The sequence below is a fragment of the Dendrobates tinctorius genome, unplaced genomic scaffold (genome assembly GCF_039654945.1).
Source record: "Dendrobates tinctorius isolate UK_male_01 unplaced genomic scaffold, ASM3965494v1 ptg000351l, whole genome shotgun sequence".
NCBI classification, from domain to species: domain Eukaryota; kingdom Metazoa; phylum Chordata; class Amphibia; order Anura; family Dendrobatidae; genus Dendrobates; species Dendrobates tinctorius.
In genome coordinates, this window is record NW_027362017.1 from 720,518 (window position 1) to 736,622 (window position 16,105).

At 46.0% G+C, this 16,105-nt stretch overlaps 1 protein-coding gene across 4 annotated transcripts in view; it reads left to right on the plus strand.

Annotated features, from left to right (window-relative positions):
• The first annotated feature begins 9,104 nt into the window (after positions 1–9,104).
• ACHE (acetylcholinesterase (Yt blood group)) overlaps positions 9,105–16,105 on the plus strand; it is a 62,178-nt gene continuing 55,177 nt past the window's right edge. For 3 of the 4 annotated variants that reach the window (XM_073562429.1, XM_073562433.1, XM_073562432.1), the window contains exon 1: positions 9,105–9,251. The gene's annotated coding sequence lies outside the window, so the exon portion shown is untranslated. Of the gene's footprint in view, positions 9,252–10,607; positions 10,633–16,105 lie in introns of those variants that run through there. The other variant, XM_073562431.1, reaches the window with a different exon arrangement.

The following is a 16,105-nucleotide window of genomic DNA, read 5'->3' on the forward strand; positions in this document are numbered from 1 at the left end:
ACTTTGGCAGACATTTTGCGGCCTAGCACGCTGTGATCTTTTGACCCTCTGGACAAGCTGTCCAGCAACTCTTTTGATTTTTGGAACCTGTCTTTGGAGTGCTCCGGGCCTGCCAGATAACAGCTGTTGCGATGTCGATGTCTGCTGTGGATGCTCCTCATCTGAGCTATTGGAAGCAGCACCCTCTTCCCCCAATGGATGCCAATCTGGGTCAACAACTGGGTCATCCATCACTTCCTCTTCAATGTCATGTGCACCTTCCTCTGTGTCACCGTGTATGGTGGTATAGTGTGCGGGAAGGGGCACCTGAGTCTCATCAGGGTCAGAATCTGGCTCTGTACACTGCGAGGACAATGTAGTGCTCTGAGTGAATGTACCAGCAGAATCATCCATCAGCGGCTGTGCATCAGTGCACTCCATGTCAGATTCATCTTGGCCTGGGTAATTCACCATTTCACTTGATAATCCAGGCATGGTATGTGAAAACAGCTCCATGGAGTAATCAGTAGTATGGCCTGCGTCATCCTTCAATCTTGGTTGGGGTGAAGGACACAAGGAAAGGTGTGGTTCATGAACATGAGCCTCCAATGACGACTCAGTGCTTTTACTTTTTACAACTGAAGAAGAGGAGGCGATAGAGCTGGAGGCTGAGTCAGCAATGTAAGACAAAACTTTTTCCTGATGCTCTGGCTTTAAAAGCGGTTTGCCAACTCCTAGAAAACTAAGCCTTCGAAGCCTTATGGAGCCAGACGATGACGCAGGCTCAACACCTCCTGCATTCGGTCCTATTTTGCTCTTGCCACTACCATCAGATCCACCACCAACACCATCATTACCAGCTGCCAACCCCCGCCCAATTCCACGGCCTCTTCCACCAGCCTTCCTCATTTTTGGTAGAAATGTAGACAAAATCCAACAAACTATATAGTAATGTAAAACAAGGTACAAGGTGTCTATAGGACAGGGGAGATTTTGAATTTCTGCTCACACTAGTGGACACTGGACACTTTTGGATTGTGTGAGGCCCACTGAATATCTGAGCGCTATGTCACAGGCTCGATGGCACAGCTGTGACCAAAGTGACTAGAGGATAAGTGAGATTTTGAATTTCTGCTCACACTAGTGGACACTGGACACTTTTGGATTGTGTGAGGCCCACTGAATATCTGAGCGCTATGTCACAGGCTCGATGGCACAGCTGTGACCAAAGTGAATAGAGGATAAGTGAGATTTTGAATTTCTGCAGACACTTGTGGACACTGGACACTTTTGGATTGTGTGAGGCCCACTGAATATCTGAGCACTATGTCACAGGCTCGATGGCACAGCTGTGACCAAAGTGACTAGAGGATAAGTGAGATTTTGAATTTCTGCTCACACTAGTAGACACTGGACACTTTTGGATTGTGTGAGGCCCACTGAACATCTGAGCGCTATGTCACAGGCTCGATGGCACAGCTGTGACCAAAGTGACTAGAGGATAAGTGAGATTTTGAATTTCTGCAGACACTTGTGGACACTGGACACTTTTGGATTGTGTGAGGCCCACTGAATATCTGAGCGCTATGTCACAGGCTCGATGGCACAACTGTGACCAAAGTGACTAGAGGATAAGGGAGATTTTGAATTTCTGCAGACACTTGTGGACACTGGACACTTTTGGATTGTGTGAGGCCCACTGAATATCACAGCGCTATGTCACAGGCAGAAATTGGCTAGTGTATCACAAACTACAAGGTGTATGTAGAATTGGGCAGAGTAGGAATCTCCCTAGAGTGCAGGTCTGTAAGAACGGAACATGTCCTCGACTTATCCTCACAGAGTGACACAGATAGCTTCACTGTGGCTGTGATAACAGCCGTTACACGGTACTGTGTGAGGAGCGTACACCGCTGTATGGTGTGAAAACATGCACGCTCAGTACCTCAGCAGGACAAAAAAAAAAATTGGGATTGCTTTTAAAAAAGCAGTTTGCAGCTCAGTACCTCAGCAGGACAAAAAAAAAAAAATTGGGATTGCTTTTAGAAAAGCAGTTTGCAGAGCAGTGGGTAGACAGCAATGCAGCTGTCAGGAAGCCTTAGAAGGCAGCCCAACAACCAACACCACTGATACACCACAATATAGCCTCCCCTTGCACTGCACACACAGTGACTGGTGTGTTGTACAGGCACAATTGCTAGCAGCAGAAGCAGTTTTTTTTTCTTCTTCCCTGCCTAACACTCTCCCTACAGAATCAGCAGCAACCTCTCCCTATACTAAGATCGGCAGAAGTAAGATGGCGGTCGGCGTCCACGCCCTTTTATACCCCCTGTGACGCCCACCAAAGCAAGCCAATCACTTGCATGCCCTTCTGAAAGATGGTGGTGACCCGTGCCTATGTCATCACATTGCCCACAGTGTCCGTGGATCCTGATTGGCTGAAAAAGAGCGCAAAACAAACTTTTGAAACGCGACTTTGGCGCGTAAGTCGCCGACCTCGTGGCCGACCTCATCTAGGGTCGGGTTTCGTTTCATGAAACCCGACTTTGCCAAAAGTCGGCGACTTTTGAAATTTTTCGACCCGTTTCGCTCAACTCTAGCCGTGATACCTGGATGAGCACTCAGCCTAGAATCATGAAACTCCTGCAGAAGTCTAGGCCGCAATGAATCTGGAACAAACAGTTTATCGCTTGGCCTGGTTGCCGGAGCTAGGGCCTGAGCCCTTAGGATTTCTTGTTCCAACTCAGTTGAGACCCCCGCCACTACCACCCCTGGGGGAAGAATGGAGGACAGCGGCTCAGGGGGAGACACTGGATCAAAACTTCTGGACAGGGCATCCGCTTTAACATTTTTGGATACTGGTCGAAAAGTAATTGAGAACTGAAATCGTGAAAAAAAAAGTGACCAACGGGCCTGTCTAGGAGTAAGCCTCTTAGCAGATTCAAGGTATGCCAAATTTTTGTGATCCGTGACAACCGTGATAGGGTGAGCCGCCCCTTCCAAAAAGTGCCTCCATTCCTCAAATGCCAGCTTGACCGCAAGCAGTTCTCTATTGCCTACATCATAGTTTTTCTCAGCTGAAGAGAACTTCTTGGAGAAGAAGGCACAGGGTTTGAGATTGGTAAGGGTGGCCGGACCCTGGGACAGCACAGCCCCCACCCCCACTTCAGAAGCATCCACCTCCACAATGAATGGTTTGGACGGGTCAGGTTGCACCAACACCGGGGCAGACATAAAACATTTCTTAATTGCTGAGAAGGATTCCTTAGCGAGTACAGACCAATTTTTTACATCAGCTCCCTTCTGGGTAAGATCCGTGAGTGGTTTAACCACTTATGAGAAACCTTTAATGAATCTCCGGTAATAATTCGCATATCCTAAGAAGCACTGGAGCCCCTTGAGATCTCGAGGCTGAACCCAGTCAGCGATCGCCAGCACCTTCTTAGGATCCATACGAAACCCCTCACAGGACACAATCAACCCCAAAAAAGACAACTCCTGTACAAAAAACGAACATTTTTCCAGTTTGGCGAACAATTGGTTCTCCCTGAGTCTCTGGAGAACAGTCTTTAGATTTTCCAAGTGAGATTGACTGTCCGGGGAATATACCAAAATATCATCCAAATAAATAATAACAAAACGGCCTATCAGATCAGAAAACACAACATTGGTGAAATTTTGGAAAATAGCGGGTGCATTAGTTAACCCAAATGGCATTACCAGGTTCTCGAAGAGTCCCTCTGATGTGAGGAATGCCGTTTTCCACTCGTCCCCTTCCCGAACCCTTATCAGATTGTAGGCCCCCCGCAGATCCAACTTGGAGAACCATTGGGCCCGAGCTAACTGGTTACATAAGTCTGGGATGAGGGGAAGTGGGTAAGAGTTCCTAACCGTTATCTTGTTCAGTTCCCGAAAGTCGAGGCACGGCCGCAAACCACCATCTTTTTTCTTCACAAAGAAGAACCCTGCTGCCACAGGTGACACAGAAGGCCTGATATGCCCTTTGCGGAGACTCTCAGCTATGTACTCCTTCATGGCTTGGCGCTCAGGCCCAGACAAATTGAACAATCGAGCCTTAGGTAACTTGGCTCCGGATACTAAATCAATGGCACAATCGTAGGGTCTATGTGGTGGCAGTGCCTCAGCCTCACTTTCGGAAAAAACGTCTTCGAAATCTTTCAGGTACTCCGGAATACCTTCCAGATCGACAGACGACACAGACACTGATTTAACAGCGTTAACAAGATGTCCCCGGTTACCACATTTACTATTGCATCCCCATTGAGTGATTTCCCCTGTAACCCAATCAATGGTAGGATTATGGCGTTGAAGCCAAGGCATCCCCAGTACCAGTCCTGCAGGCAAGTTATCTACCACCAGACAACTTAGTGGGTTCCACTCATGTGGAGAAACTTTTAGAGAAAAAAGTTCAGACCTGCAACAAATACCGTCTTGGGTAAGAGGAGACGAGTCAATTGCCACAAGTTTAACAGGATCGTGAAGCCTGACTGTCCCTATCTTATAAAGAGTCATAACCTTGGTATCAATCAGGTTCACAGCCGAACCGCAGTCAATAAAAGCAGTAGTCTGAACAGGACCATAACCAAGTTCCAGTTCCACCTGCAGCACCATTTTTGCACATGAGGAAAATTGTACCTGAAGGTCTGGGTAGCCTCCTCGATTACTACCCAGACCTAGTCGTTTCCCGCCATCTTGGAGGATGACGGACAGGAGGGGCAGTCTTTCTTCCAATGTCCAGATTTCCCACAATAGAAGCACAACTGCTTTTCCCGGCGGCGTCTTCTTTCCTTTCCCTCACAGGTGACAGCGTTCACCTCCATAGCCATAGGAAGAGTCTGGGTCTCATCTCCACTGAAGAATAAGGGCGTTTCCCATTGCATAATGCCTCTAGCCCGCAGCCTGCAATCCATGCGAACCGCTTGGACCATGGCATCCTCCAGGGAGTCAGGTGGAGGATGAAGTGCCAAAGCATCCTTCAGACGTTCAAACAGGCCTCTATGGAACAGCCCCCGAAGGGCGGCATCACTCCAGGAAATTTCCGCTGCCCAACGTCTGAATTCAGTACAGAACCATTCGGCCGAGTGCTCCCCCTGACAGACACTCATCACTTTGTCCTCAGCCAACCGCACTCTATCAGGCTCATCATAAATAAGCCCTAAGGCTTCAAAAAATGCATCCACAGACATTCTCTCAGGGGCAGAAGAGGAAAGCGAGAATGCCCAGGCTTGTGGGGACCCCCTAAGCAGGGACAGCACCACCCACACCCTCTGTTTCTCATCCCCAGAGGAGCGGGGTCTCAATGAAAAAAAAAGCTTACAGCCCTCCTTAAATGCCCTGAAACCATCCTTGTTACCAGAAAACATATCTGGCAATTTAACCGGGGATTCAGGTGGGACTAAAATGACATCTCTATTCCCCACCTGCTGGAAGCCAGCGGAAAGTACCCCCTGAACTGAGTCCTCAACCCGCCGTTGGGACTGGGCCAGAGCTTGGTGTTCCAAACTAAGCTTCTGCAGTGACTGAGTCAAGCTTTTCACCTGCTCAGATAAAGCACACATTGGGTCCATGCTGCAGAAGTGAGGAGAGAAAAAAAAATTGTGGGCCAGTTATAATGTCAGAGACACCGCACTGAACTTGCTCACTGAGCCAGTGCGCGTGTCCTGAGTAAAGTGAACAGTGCTCAAAGCTACCTGTGGAGCGGGCAGCAACCGAATAGATGCGTACTTCAGAGCCGCAGGACCTGAAGCACGTGACTGCTAGAGGCGCGGCTTAAACTCCACAGAGCTAGGAGCTGCAGGGAAACTCCTAGCAGGGTAACTGCGAGACAAAGTTACCAGGGGGCATAGACAGGGAGAATAGTCAGGACGTAGCCAATGAGTCACACACAGAGATAGCTGTAGGGTACCAAAGGGGGCGAGCAGAGAGTAGTCAGGTCACAGGCAATGAGTCATACAAAGATAATAACGCAGTACAAAATCAACAGGCAAACTCACAACGGGAAACAGAATCGGGTCAGAACCATATAAACAAGCTATAGCAACAAACAGGCACACGGGGGTCAGCACACTAGGCCAAAGGCAAAAGTATAACTGGCAGGGATTGAAGCTACCCAGGGGTTTATGAAGCTCTCCCAGAACCAGAAAGAGGCCACAATCATTAACCCCAAGCGTGCAGATCAAAACCTGCCAGAGCTCCAGACATTAACCCCCGGTGTGCAGCTCAAAAACCTGCACTGGGATCATGACATTTGTGCTGTCAGTTCTTGGATCAAACTCCAAACATAGAGACAAAAAATTAAAGGGCAAAATGTGACTGGTTGGCGCAGTAGGTTAGCGCAAGGTGCTAATAACGCAAAGGTTGTGGGTTCAACCACCGTATCGGCCATCATCTTCAGTTTTTGGTGAGTTCCCATGACTTTTTAGACTAATTTCACAACCTTTCACCTTTCAATGTGGAAATTAATGTATTAGCATAGTATACCTTGCTTACAGTTAATGAGCGGGTGTGGAGGACAGGACCCGTTTCTCCCATGTCACCAATGTGACGTAACTACACAGGCACAGCTCTCCGGCGCCCCCTTTGTCTCTTAGGTCAGTAAGGGAACTGCACCTAGAGGAAATGGCCGCCGGGGAGGATGTCCTGTTACCCGCTTGGTATTCTAAGATAAAAGCATCAGCCCAAGATTTATTTTATGATTTAATTGCCTTAAGGGCGCACTAGATAATTACAGAAATATACAGAAAGCTATACAATGGAATTACGGTGGATTTGCAGTCAGAGTAAAATATAACAATAAGGGTACAAGACTTAGAGATATTAAGCTGGAGGTCAATTTACCAGGTTGTAGGTTGCATGCGGATGCCGGGAGCGCTGCAGTCCACAGGTACAAGAATCTTAGTTTCCGGACAGACCCCAAAGCACGGGCCGCTGCTCCCTTGGCAGATCTGTCCCTAGTTCCTTCTTAGATCACCATCATCTGGTTATTCTGTGAGAGTGTGTCTCTCTGCCCTGTGTCCCCAGTTGTTAAGCATACTGGGTTCCTCCCCCCTGTGTCAGAGGGTGGGCTAATAATCTCCACCCTTTAGCTCTCTGCAGAATTTAGTCCCAATATCTAAGAAAGGGGGTAACTTCATCCAGGATGATCGGATCAGGACACGAGAGGTACCAGTGAATGCGGTTTGTTTTGCCCGTTGTGTGGAGAGCAAACATGGCCCCATTGGGTTGCTGTGTAGGGCCAATCTCTATATCTCAGGTCCCAGAGCCCTTACCGACCCAGGAGTCGCACTGCCAGATGCACGATTTCCTCAGGGTCACGCAGATTTTTTATGAGTCTATAACTCGAAAGGTGCGCTCATAATCCATGATCCTAGGATGGAGCCGGAGCGGCTGGGAGAGACAATGGATGTGTATTTCTGTGTCCAGCTGACAGGTATATTCTAATTGAAGCCCCCAGGCACCTTCCTGCCCCATGCTGGGGTGGCTCCTACTCAAGCTTTGAAGTTCTGTTTTGGCCTTCTCTCATTATCATACTAAAAGGCCTTGCTATTCAACATTGGAGTACTAAATCCTGCTTTCTTCAATATGCTTACAGGCCCTGGGGGGGTAGGAGCAGTTAACTCCTTCATCAGAGCAGGCATGTTGCTTTGTCTTTAAAGGGAACCTGTCACTAGTCTGGGCCGATATGAGATATGACCATCACATTTCAGGGCTGGCAGCAACCCGATCTGTAAGAGAAGATGGCATTGCAAGAAGAAGGGAGGTGTCGGACCAAGAAGAGTGACACCCCTCGGACCGGACCATGCCACAGGTGAGTATAAAAAAAGTTATTTTTCTTCTCTTACAGGTCCGGTTGGGGGCAGCCCTGAAAGTTGATGGTCGTATATTATAACGGCCAAAACTGGTGACAGGTTCCCTTTAAAGACAAAGTAGCATGCCCGCTCATTAACTGTAAGCAAGGTATACTATGCTAATACATTAATTTCCACATTGAAAGATGAAAAGTTGTCAAATTAGTCCAAAAAGTCATTGGAACTCACCAAAAACTGTAGACGTTGGCCAGTACCGATGTCAAACCCACAACCTCTACGTTAATAGCACCACGCTCCAACCTACTGAACTAACCGGTCACAGTTTGCACTCTTATTTTTTGTTTCTTTGTTTGGACTTTTATCCAGGAACTGACAGCTCAAAGCTCTATTTGTCCACAATGAAGGGTAAAATACTTTGAAAATTGCATAAACGCTCAGAGAGGCCATCAGAGACAGAGGAACCTGTCACGTACAGTTATTTCCTCACAACTTTGATGTAAGGAGCAACATGAAGTCAACAACCAAACAACTGGCCATGTGATGAGCAACTAATAAGCATAAATCTAACGTTCAGTATTTGGTCAGTATTTTACATCAGTATTTGAAAGCCAAAACCAGGCTTACTACTAAAAATGATGACTCATTCAATAAAACCCAGAGGTGTTTCCTGAAGCTTCTGCCCTTTGAAAAACTTGGACCAAAGTGTATGAGGTTCCCAGGCGGTAAAAAAAATTCTACCGCTTTAGGAGATGCCGACGTTTTATTTTTTTTCTCCTGGAGAGTTTTTGTAAAGGTTTTTGTTTGACGTTCTCTGTGGTTTTTTTTGTGTTTTTTTTTGAGGTGGGAGGAGGAGGATAATTTTTGGACGTTTTTCTCAAATATATTAACCATTTATTAACTCTAGCATTTTTCTGAGGCGTAAGCACTCGGTCATCTTTTGAGCATTTCCACAGTGTTGTAAAAACAAAAAACAAAAATGGAACGCCTTCATAGCAGAAAACGTCTGAACAAGGGTCATGTAGCTTCTTTTAGCCACTTGGCGGTTTTTGGAAGAAATCCATAGCTTGAAAGTATAAACAGCTACGTCCATTCTCACTAGAAACGAACGGGAAGATTATTTCTGAGGGATTGTTCAGGCGTTCTTTGGTGGCGGATCTGCTAACAAAAAAAAATGCAAAACAAAAAAAAATACCCTAAAAATTCTGAAAAAAAGAGAAAAAAAAGGAGCATTTCCTAAAGCTATTGCTTGAAAAATCAGTTATTTAAATTAAAAAAAAAAAGCTTCTCAGCCTGCACATAGCCGTATGGCCAGCTAGTGAGTGCAGGGGGCTGCGCAGACGAGACGCACCTGTCCTGACTTAGAAGCAATGAGGAGGGGGTATAATTGGAGCTGGGGCGGCTGGGAGGCCATGCTGTGCTGAGACTGGATTCCTTGTAGGACTGGTAAGTGCATGGAAAGCTGCAGCCCAATGGCAGGGTTCTTAGTGTGTATGAGGAAAATGGACTGGGCCTTGTCAACAGGTTTTTTTTTTTCCACTGCTGATGACAAAAAGTGTGTATGGTACGTTTAGTCTGTTTGCAGCAAGTGTGATAACTTGCTAGAAGCGCTCAATGTGTGCATATGCCCTAAGGCTGTGGCCCATGATGGGAGTTTTTGCTGTCTAAAACTTAAAGCGTCTTACAGTTCTAGCAAACGGGAAGAGATTTAACAATGTTATGGCCACTGTGTGGCTTTTTTTTTTTTTTTTTTTTTTCATAAAATAACTTGTGCATGTTTGAAATCTGCAGCAAGTTAGGCCTGTTTCACACATCCGTTTGTGTCCATCAGGAAGTTTTTAATAACAAAGCAGCTTTATTTAAAATTACATTAATAAGAGATGAGAAAAATGCATCAAACTTGATGGAAGGGGGGGGGAGGGCCAAAAAAATCTGCTGCATCAAAACCGCATCCTGGAATCTGTCAACCGTGCGGATGTGTGGTCGCTCGTGCGCTCCTTTAAATTTCCTCATTCTGTGGATCCGTCACAAAACGGATCCTGTGCCATCCGTTAGGAACAGATCCGCTTGTCTACCTTTTTGGCGGATTGTAACTGACACAAAAAACTGAAGTGTGAAAGAGGCCTAAAGGGATTGGACACGGGCTAACGCAAACTGTACAGGGAGCAAGTGGCTAATCCCTGATGCGCACGTATGGTGGTGAGCCCATCCTATACCGGGCTGGCTTCATCTGTCATACAGGTGGCAGCCACTAGAGAGCGCTCTGATTACTGCTGTTTGTCGTCCACTCGCCTGTGTATGGTCACTTTGCTGTAGGCTGGTTGGCGGCCCCTCTGGCTGCCATCTTGGTACTCCCAGGATGTTCATCGGAGTCCAAAACTTACTATGCAAAGTATCATGGAACCTGACTGCTGCCCAAAAAAGTAGAATTGCAAACTGCTCATACATATAAGTTAATGTGTGTGCATATGTATGTATTTTTTTTTTTTTTTGTCAAAGGGATAAAGCAAAAAACAGTAGTCTTTATTTATTACACCCGCTCTGTACATGAAGGGAAAGCTAAAGTGTCCCGGACCTGAAGGCGTTAATGCCGCCCGCATATACAGCAGTGATCAGTCCCTGGGAGATGCCACTATCACAGGACACTAATGACTGAGTCCCCCCCCCCCCTCTTTATGAAGTTGGTACAGTCCAGAAGTTTCTAATTGGCTGGAAAGTTACAGAAACTTTTGTGCCAGAAGCAGCAGTGTAAAATGGAGCCGGTGGCCAGTCCGTGCCCCCCGTGTGTGGGAGCAGGCAGGGGCTGCTGGGAGTCACCCGACCACAGGTGAGGAGCTGGGCTTGGTTTGGCAGCATGCTGGTCACTCGCTGAGAAGCTCCTAGTCTGCTCTGCGAAGAGGTTCTGCAGCAGCTAGTACCTGCACTAGTTCAGTCTTCAACATGTAAACTGGACTAACTTTTTGAGTAACTTGCCTCAGCTGCTTCAGAGACTGGCTAGAATCCGTGTCACTCCACCGTAGCTGCTGCAGAACTTCTTGCATCACTTTTTATAGCAAGTCCTCTTGGATATAAATGTAATATGGGGGTGGCATTACAATATTTCTATAACACCCTTCTCGACATGCGCCGTGCATGTACGGTCAGCTTCTGACATGTGCCCCTAACGGCCACGGATGGAATAGCGATCCACCTGCGGCTGTTAACATTCACAAGCCAGGAGCTCGTCACATGACCGTGGGTTACTGTTCGGTTGTCATGACTACTCAGGGTGTGCAGGAGAGGTTCCTAGCTGGATAGCTATGAGCGCCACTCAGTGGCCAGGTCTCCTACCAGGTGATCATTTTAGCTACACTCAGCAGGGGGCGATGGTGAGCACAGAGGGAAGCTCCTCCTCCTGACCATAGGGTATGAGGCATGCTGGGAGGTCTTTGGCTTTTTTTTTTTTTTAATCCTGTTTAGCATATCGCGCCTGCAGTGTTAATATAAAGTGCGGGTGGAGTTGCCCTTTAAATTGGTTTCTCTGATCATGAATTGATTGTTGGGGTCAATAACGCCGATCCGTCATCGGTGGCTTTCTCATTTTGTCGTCTTCCCTTGATGTGAGATTTCTGGTGACCTATGGCAGATGACTTGTTCTGCTCTTCAGCCTCGTGGATCTCTTGCAGGTGTCGGTGCCGTTGATCCAGCGACTAGCTGTACTGTCACACAGGGGTCTATAATGGCGCATCAGAGAGGCTGCACCATTAATACTGGCTTATACAATGACGTCCGCTTCACTAGTTTTTCTTCTCCAGAGCCGATCTTCCTTATATGGGCCCCAAAATGGCCAGTAACTAATGCCCACCTCGTAGTAGTGATGGACAGATCCTACGTGGTCACTGACTGACATCTCAGATGTGCAAAACGCTGCATGTGTCTGTCCTGCAGGGGGCGCTGTCATATTTTCTATAAAGATGGAATTTATTTTTTACCGTAGGGATCAGCTGGATCCTACTCCTGTCCTGATAACTGACCAGCACCATGAGATCTGCCCCGATGGTTTCCTGGGGGGAGGGGTCAGATCAGTGAAACCCACCTGAATGTGAGGAAGCACCATGGGGGGGGGGGGGGGGGGGGGTTCTGTAGGTCTGGGTCACTACACTGCATTCATGCACCTCCACCTATAAAACATAACTTTTAAATGTTACAGGTAGAAGTTGTGCTCCCCTGGTCAAATTACTGTAAGCTCTTGGGCAAGTTGAAATGATCTCTAAGAGGCCTAAAGTTATAGATGACACATTTCCTTTGTAATGTGGCTAAAGAAAATTGATCGATGCAAAATTCTAGGCTCCATTAAAGATTTGTGTGCTCATAACTTTGGCCAAGGTTTCAGACCTTACTTAGACTGTTGGGGTTAGGACTTGTTAACTATCATTGTTGGGGATAGACCAGGTGACTCCAATTTCCCAGCTTTATTAAAACCCAGCCTTCTGTAACCTTGTGCCAAAAAAAAGCAGCCATGGGTTCTTCTAAGCAGCTGCCTAGTAATCTGGAAATGGTGGTGGCCCACAGAGCAGGAGAAGGCTATGTAAAGATGGTGAAGCATTTTCAAGTTGTGCTTTCCTCAGTTTGAATTGTAACTATGAAATGATAGTTACCAGGAACAGTGGAGGTCAAGATGAGGTCTGGAAGACCAAGCAAATTTCAGTGACAGCTGCTCATAGGTTTGCTGGAGAGTCAAATCGGAACCCCTGTTTGACAGCAAAAGACCTTCAGAAAGATTTAGAAGATTTTGGAGTTGTGGCACATTGTTCTACTAGTAAGGCACATGCACAAATATGGCTTTCATGGTGGAGTCATCAGAAGAAACATCTCCTGTGTCCTCACAATTAAAGATTCAGCATCAGAAGTATGCAGAAGAACAATTAAACAAGTCTGATACCTTTTGGAAACAAGTCCTGTGGCCACAAGGATCAAAGATGTGTGGAAGAAAAGGCACTATTTCAGGAAAAGAACATTTTGCCAACCATTAAGCATGGGGGTGGATCAATCATGCTTTTGGGGTTGTGTTGCAGCCAATGGCACCAGGAGCATTTCATGGGAAGAATGAATTCAATGAAATTTCAACAAATTCTTAAACCAAACATAACACCATCTGTAAAAAAGGTGAGAAGAGGATGGCTTCTACAAATGGATAATGATCCCAAACACATGACAAAATCCACAATAGACGACCTCAAAAGGAGCAAGCTGAATGTTTTACAATGGCCCTCACAGTCCCCTGATCTGAAGATCATTGAAAATCTGTGGCTAGACCTCAAAATAGCAGCGGATGGAAGACGACCCAGGAATCTCACAGAACGGGTAGAATCTTTTGAGTAAGAATGGATGAAAATCCCTCAACAAAAGACTCTTGTATGGCTAAAAAAAGTGTTTAAACCCCCCCCCCCCCCCCCTTCATCTTGGTGCCTGTGTAATGGAGATCGCTGCATATATTAAAAGAAAATGCCATGCTACTTGCCTTCCCTCTGCTCCCTTGCATCGACGACTTTCTGATGTCTGCACACTGTAAGCAGTGCATGTCACCGCCGTGTGCCCTCTCACCCTGAGGTCATCTGTCAGAATACTCGCTACTCCTGGGCGTGGGGAGCAGTGAATATATTTCTAAGCACTGTTTTTCGGTGATTCCTCTGTATCCCCATTCATACTGCACCCACACACGATAAATCATTTGAAAGGTAAACTTGCTCCCTTCAGCATGAAAATGGCCAAACAAACCACACATCCACGATTTGATCATAAAATACAATTTAAACATTAATCTTCATAAACCTGCAGAAAGACACAATGACCTTTTTGCACGTTGGTCGTCAGGGGCGCAGGCAATTTCAGAAAAAGCAAGCTGGTTAAATGTATCATGATCTGATGAACACGGGCAGGTATTTATATATGTAGATTGGTCATACAATGTATTGTTTGATAAGTAGAGGCCAAAAAAAGTGAGGTGCCACCTGCAGGTCATCTTCCCTTACTGCAGGTTTATGAAAATGAATGTTTAAACTGTATTTGGTGATAAAATCGTGGATGTGTGGGTGCAGTATGAATGCGGATACAAAGGAATCACTGACGTGTCTCTAGAAATACAGAATAGATGGAAAAGTGCATTTTGCAGTCAAATCTTTTTTTTTTTTTTTTTTTTTTTTTTGCCTTAAAGTAAATGTGTCATCTTTACCTCTAGGCCCTTAAGCAGGTTGAAGATGAAATGATTGCTAAACTGTTCATAATAACAGTAACTTGACTAGGGATGCAAAAACTTTTATATGCCAGTATATAATGGTGGGAGACCATGAAACGTAGGAGACACTGTAATATGGAGTATGAGATGTTCTTCCCTGATACTCTGATCTTAATACAAAATCTTGGCCAGGATTTTATAATCTGCTTGGCAAGGTGGCAGGTCAGCTCATCCTCACCATCCAGACGGGTTGGGTGATGGAGGCTTGTTGCTGCTGGTAAAAGAAGCTGTGATGCACAACATGGGGGTTTTAGATTGTGGGCTTAGACCTGAGTAAAGCCTTCAATGGTGTCCATTATGGCTACCAGGTGTTACACTATGGCCTCCCGATGCAGATTCTGTGCAAGGAGGCTATAAGCCTGCCATTAACTAAGGGTGGTCACTTGGCCAAGCTTGTAAAGATCATGGCAGAGGTGAGGCAGGGCTGTCCTTTCGGCCCACTATTTAGTCTGGACCCTTTCCTCCAACAATTGGAGGATCATGGAGATCTATACAGTGCTGAGGTGTCACCTGCAGAGTTAATGATATGAACCTATCCAGTTGTGTCTTATACTGTAGTGCCACACACTCCTCTAGGAGATCGCAGCCTTAAATGTATTTAACTCCTCTGTGAACATGGAGAAGTGTGAGGCACTATGACTGGGGAGTGACCATGATGTCTGCTGTTCACTTCAGAACAGTTAAGGGTCAAAAAGATTCTTGGCAGTTGTTAGGTGCTGTAGACGAGGAGAAGCTGATGTGTGAGCAGAAGGTGCAGACCTGGAAGTTGAGGTATCTGGAGAAGATCCACCTCTTAAAGACTTTCCTATATCAGGCACTGGGAACACTGCTATGATACTCCCCATACTTGTCAATGTCTTCTTCCCTTCTATTTTAGGGTAACAGTGAAAGAAATTGTCTAATTACAATCTCCTCTGTTATAAGGAGGGTGGTCTCTCAATGCCCTGTCTGGAGCTCTTCTTGAGTTTAAGATTTCAGAGAAGATACCTTGGTCTAGTGTAAGAGCCACACTGAGCAGTCTGTGGTTGGTAGGGGACCTCGTCAAGAGGATCTTGTGAAGCTTAAAGGCTTCTTAGTATGGTGTCCATGTAATAAGTGAGGTCATTAGATGGAGGCTCATGTAAAGCAGCTCAGTAGGAAGGAGCTGTAGAAAGTTCTGTCATCTCCATCAGTGTCCAGGTACAACTGACAGGCGGGCCCAAGTCTAGATGTAAAATGGGCTGCCAAAATCTTCCATGGTTCCAGAGTTCCCCCTCATATGACAGACATTGCATGGCTGGGGCTCCATAGTAAAATGTATCAGACCTCGTCCTAGAGAAGAGTGCCCCATATCCAGGAGACTATGGAATATCCACTCTCGAGTATGGAGTCTGTGTCCTTGTCTCCAAAGTTACCACACCTGGTGGGACAGTCGTATGGTCAGCTGCTGTACAGAGACTTCAGACCTGAGCTCAGGGCGTATGACAGAAGCTCTCTGTATATAATAAATGTGGTGACCATCTACCATCTGTGGTGTGCACAGTGCTGCCTGCTCATCAATAAGGAAGTCCTGTCCTGTGATAATGGCTGGTATAAGATCCTAGAAAGTCTCAAAGCTGTATATAAGGATATAAAGGGGAACCCAGGGAATGTGAACTGGAGGAACATCCATGTATCGGACTTTACAATGTCTTCTAATAAGTGATTTTCTCACACTAGCTTGATTTTAATGTAAAATTTGGTTAGGTTTTTAGACAAATATCATTACAGTAGTAATGGGGCAGTACTATATTGCTTTATATTCTTGTACATAGGGAGCAGTATTATAGTAGTTATATTCTTGTACATAGGGGCAGTATTATAGTAGTTATATTCTTGTACATAGGGGGCAGTATTATAGTAGTTATATTCTTGTACATAGGGGGCAGTATTATAGTAGTTATATTCTTCTACATAGGAGGAGTATTATAGTAGTTATATTCTTGTACATAGGGGGCAGTATTATAGTAGCTATATTCTTGTACATAGGGGGGCAGAATTATAGTAG